Source organism: Muntiacus reevesi, chromosome 21 (genome assembly GCF_963930625.1).
Source record: "Muntiacus reevesi chromosome 21, mMunRee1.1, whole genome shotgun sequence".
Taxonomy (NCBI): Eukaryota; Metazoa; Chordata; class Mammalia; order Artiodactyla; family Cervidae; genus Muntiacus; species Muntiacus reevesi.
Window position 1 is genome coordinate 47244098 of NC_089269.1, and position 5565 is coordinate 47249662.

Here is a 5565-nt window from a genome sequence, read left to right on the forward strand (position 1 = left end):
ATGTATTTTAGGAACTGAGGGACTATCCAAGGGAACTAACTCACTTTCATGAGCTGTTTGAAAACCATGAAAAAAATATTCTCTTAATATCACTATCCACTTTTCCAAAATGCATAATACCCAAATATCTTAAAATGCAGATGATTTTACCTCTTTGCTTTACACTTATCCTTTCTCTTCTCTAGTCATTTTCATAATCCATATATTACTCTTTTATTCAACTTCTCTTTAAATTTCATTCTACACTGATTCTCATTACATGTTTGTGCCATCTAGAATTTGTATTCTTATCTATTTTTCCAATCATTATTTTATCCTTCTATTTGTCTCTAGTTTTATCATAAATCTCTACTTTTAAATTTTCTTTACCAATTGTGTGCATCCCATCCCCTTATTTTGTCTCAGGTAATCAGCAAATAATTTTTCATAAAGTATTCCTTACTTTATATATGCTTTTAAAAATTATGGCAAAAACCAATGCAACATTGTGAAAAAAAATTTGTACACTTAAATTATTACAGCTGAAAATATATATACAACACTTTTAACAAAACTTCTTAAAATCCTGATGCCTTGAATAACTCCAAAAATGAAGGTGCAGTGATGGAATGCCTGAGATAGGAAGAGGTATATGGAATAGTTGGCCAGTCTTCTGCTGTTTCTTCATTCACTCTGTGAAGATGGTAAATCCAACCCCCATACAAACTCCTCTGTATGTGATCATATCTTGATCTTGGGTCTTTAACATGTTCGCTTTCTATGACTTAACCATGTTAATGAGGATTTTGTTTTGTTACTGTTGCTTTGTTTTCATTTGTCTTGAGATTTATAAGTAACATTTTTATTGAGATATAGTTGACATACATTATTATATTAGTTTCAGGTATACAAAATAATGATTCCATATTTGTATATGTTGTAAATGACTACCATAATAAATCTAGCTAAATCCATAACCACACAAATGCAATTTCTTCCTGTGATAAAAACTATTAAGATATACTCTCTTAATAACTTTCAAATATGCAGTATAGTATTATTGACCATATTCCCTATGCTCTATGTTAAATCCCATGATATTAATTTTATAAGTGGAAGCTTATAACTTTTGACCACTGTCAAACATTTTGCCCAACCCTTAAGCCTCGTATCTGGCAGCCACCAATCTATTCTATCTGTGAGTCCAGAGTTTGGTTTTTTAATGCCACATACAAGTGAGATTATACAATATTTGTCTTTCTTTGTCTTATTTCAGTTAGCATAATGCCTTCAAAGTCCTCCTATGTTGTTGCAAGTAGAAAGATTTCTTTCTTTTATAGGTAAATGATATTTCATTTTATAAATAACACATTTTCTTTGTCTATTTTCCCATCAATTGTCTCTTAGATTAATTCTATACCTAGACTAAGGTAAATAATGCTGCAGTGAAATTGGGAATGCAAATATGTTTTCTTTTTTTTTTTTCCTTTTCTTTCTCTTTTTGCCTTGCCACATGGCTTGTGGGATCTCAGTTCTATGACTAGGAATTGAAGCTGGGCCATGGTATTGAAGCTCCAGAATCCTAACCACTAGGTGAAAGAGAACTCTGCACAAATATCTTTTTGAGTTAGTGTTTTAATTACATTTCAATAACATTTTTGATGATACATTTTCCTGACTGGATTTGTTTTCTGTCTTTCCAAACTAAAAACCTTGTTAAATTAATAGAATAATAAATTTTACATGTCACAGCTTGTAATGATTCCCTAAGATGAATTATTGACTCAAATGACTTTCAGTTTTAATGGAATATTTAACTCAAAGTAATAATTAATCCTACTGTTAAATCCTGTTTTCTCCTTTATCAAACTTTATTCTATCTTTATTTTTTATTCTAAAAAATATGTGGCAAAAACTCTACTTTTCTCAATTGAGTTATTTTTAAGTCAAATGATGACAAATCTAACAAGTTTAAGAATCCCATGAATGACAGCTATGCTGAGTGTGAAGTGTGAAAGTTGCTCAGTCGTGTCTGACTCTATATGACCCCATGGACTACAGAGTTCATGGAATTCTCCAGGCCAGAATACCGGAGTGGGTAGTCTTTCCCTTCTCCAGGGGATCTTCACAACCCAAGGTTTGAACCCAGGTCTCTCGAATTGCAGGCAGATTCTTTACCAGCTGAGCCACAAGGGATGTACATATTGAGTGTGATGAGGGCTAATTTTTGCTCTTATTTCAATGAAAATATCTATGCTTACATGAGAGAAAAACCAGTAGAACTTACAACTTTTTAAAAAGCTGGATAATGAAATATGCCATGATTTACTTGTGCATTTTCAAAGAAAATAACAATATGTAGATATATAATTAAGATAAAAAATTAGAAAACAAATCTGCAAAATATACTTACCAGGTATTTTTTTATTGATTTAGTTGTGAGTTAAATAAGGGAACAATGGCAATATCTTTTGGATATTAATTAATTTGAAAACTGAGAAATGCAAATTTCTTTTGAGAGTTTTCTTGGCTTTTTGTTCCCTTTTTTGTTTTGTTTTGGTTAATTCAATGGACTCAAAGACTCAGGCAATTCTTTGTTAGTCTTTTTGGGAACTGTCTACAAGAAGGCAATGAGTTGATTGTGAAGCTCAGATCCTGTTTTTGCCATGCTAAATGATGAAGACATATTCTTCCATTGGCCAAATTATAGCTTTTATTTGGAAGCAAAGGACACTTGTGGTGGCTCAGTGGTAAGGAATCTGCCTGCTGTTGCAGGAGACATGGATTCAATCCCTGAGTCAGGAAGATCCCTTAAAGAAGGAAACTGTAACCCACTCCAGTATTCTTGCCTGGAAAATCCCATGGAAAGAGGAGCCTGGTGGGTTACATTTCATGGGTTTACAGAAGTGTCAGACATGGATGGGGGAACCCAAATTAGCAACTAAACAACAAAAGGCACTTCTACCACTAATTCAAAATGTGTCTCTTAGAAAAACTTAATTGAATCATGAAGTAGGATGTAATAAAATATGACAATATATTTGACTAGAAGTATCATACACAATACTTCTAATGACATTGATGGCAGCTTTAATTTTTAGCCGTATAGGGTATGTTCATAGTTAGAACCGGAAATGTAAGAGCAGACTGGTTCCATATTGGGAAAGGAGTACATGAAGGCTGTATGTTGTCATCCTGTGTATTTAACTTCCATGCAGAATATCATGGAAAATGCTGGGTTGGATGAAGCACAAGCTGGAATCAAGATTGTCAGGAGAAATAGCAATAACCTCAGATATACAGATGACGCCACTCTTACAGCAGAAAGCAAAGAAGAACTAAAGAGCCTCTTGATAAAAGTGAAAGAGGAGAGCAAAAATGTTGGCTTAAAACTCAACATTCAGAAAACTAAGATCATGGCATCTGGTCTAATCACTTCCTGGCGAATAGATGGGGAAACAATGAAAACAGTGACAGACTTTATTTTCTTGGGCTCCAAAATCACAACAGATTGGGACCACAGCCTTGAAATTAAAAGATGCTTGCTCCTTGGAAGAAAAGCTATGATAAACCTAGACAGCATATTAAAAAGTACAGGCATTACTTTGCCAACAAGGGTCCATATATCAAAGCAATGATTTTTCCAATAGCCATATATGAATGTGAGAGTTCAACAATAAAAAAGGCTGAGGCTCCTGGTCCCGCTCCGTGCGCTGTTTGTTAGGTTTCCTCGTCGCGTCCGCAGTCGCCGCTACTTGCGCCCCTGCTTTGGTCAGTGGTGCAGTCGGACGAGCACCATGTCACTGTCTCGCTCGGAGGAGATGCACCGGCTCACGGAAAATGTCTACAAGACCATCATGGAACAGTTCAACCCCAGCCTGCGGAACTTCATCGCCATGGGCAAGAACTACGAGAAGGCGCTGGCAGGTGTGACGTATGCTGCCAAAGGCTATTTTGACGCCCTGGTGAAGATGGGCGAGCTGGCCAGTGAGAGCCAGGGCTCCAAAGAACTCGGGGATGTTCTCTTCCAGATGGCCGAAGTCCACAGACAGATTCAGAATCAGCTGGAAGAAATGCTGAAGTCTTTTCACAATGAGCTGCTCACGCAGCTGGAGCAGAAGGTGGAGCTGGACTCCAGGTACCTGAGTGCTGCACTGAAGAAATACCAGACGGAGCAGAGGAGCAAAGGTGATGCACTGGACAAGTGCCAAGCTGAGCTGAAGAAACTCCGCAAAAAGAGCCAAGGGAGCAAAAACCCCCAGAAATACTCGGACAAGGAGCTGCAGTACATCGACGCCATCGGCAACAAGCAGGGTGAGCTGGAGAGCTACGTGTCCGACGGTTACAAGACCGCCCTCACCGAGGAGAGGAGGAGGTTCTGCTTCCTGGTGGAGAAGCAGTGCGCCGTGGCCAAGAACTCCGCCGCCTACCACTCCAAGGGCAAGGAGCTGCTGGCACAGAAGCTGCCACTATGGCAGCAGGCCTGCGCCAAAAGAAAAATAAAATAAAATAAAATAAAAAAGGCTGAGCAACAAAGAATTGATGCTTTTGAACTGTGGTGTTGGAGAAGACTCTTGAGAGTCCCTGGGACTGCAAGGAGATTCAACCAGTCCATCCTGAAGGAGATCAGTCCTGAATATTCTTTGGAAGGACTGATGCTGAAGCTGAAGCTCTAGTCATTTGGCCACCTGATGAGAAGAGCTAACTCATTAGAAAAGACCCTGATGCTGGGAAAGATTGAAGGCAGGAGGAGAAGTGCTCAACAAAGGACAAGGTGGTTGAATGACATCACTGACTCAATGGACATGAGTTTGAGCAAGTTCCAGTAAAGGGTGAAGGACAGGGAAGCCTGGTGTGCTGCAGTCCATGGTGTCCCAAAGAGTTGGACATGACTGAGGCACTGAACGACAGTAGAGTTCGTCCATATACTAGGAACTATTACCTGATTGCATGGGTGCATACTCAGTTGCTTCAGTCATATCTGACTCTCTGTGACCCAATGGGTCATCGCCTGCCAGGCTCATCTCTCCATGGGATTTTCCCAAAAAGAATATTGGAGTGAGTTGCCCAACTCTAGGGGATCTTCCTGACCCAAACATCTAACACACATCTTGTGCCTTGGCAAATAATTCATTACCATTGAGCCACCCAGAAAGCTCTTTTTAAAATTATATTTGCCCATTTATACCAAATATTATTTGGTTTATATCATTATCTGAAGATATCATTAAGTTTTTGGAAAACAATTTAGAAAATCTGGAATTTTAACTATTCCCCATTTCTTATATTGCAAAGAAATGATTGTGTTTGAAAGCATAATGTTTTATTTACCTTCCTCTTTATATGATTTTTTAAATTTATCAAATGGAAATTTTGATCAGTTACAAATTGTTTGCTCCTTAATAATATTTCTGTGCATTTAGTGCTTTTGTTTTTATTGTTGTTCAGTCACTAAATCATGTCCGTCTCTTTGTGACCCCATGAACTGAAGTAGGCCCGGCTTCCCTGTCCTTCTCTATCTCCTAGAGTTTCCTCAAACTCATATCCATTGAGCTGGTGATGCCAGTCAATCACCTTATTCTCTGC

General features: G+C 38.0%; 1 pseudogene; it reads left to right on the top strand.

Moving 5' to 3' along the window:
• Positions 1 to 3683: 3683 nt before the first annotated feature.
• LOC136152348 (BAR/IMD domain-containing adapter protein 2 pseudogene) lies at positions 3684 to 4487 on the top strand (annotated as a pseudogene).
• The last annotated feature ends 1078 nt before the right edge of the window (positions 4488 to 5565 follow it).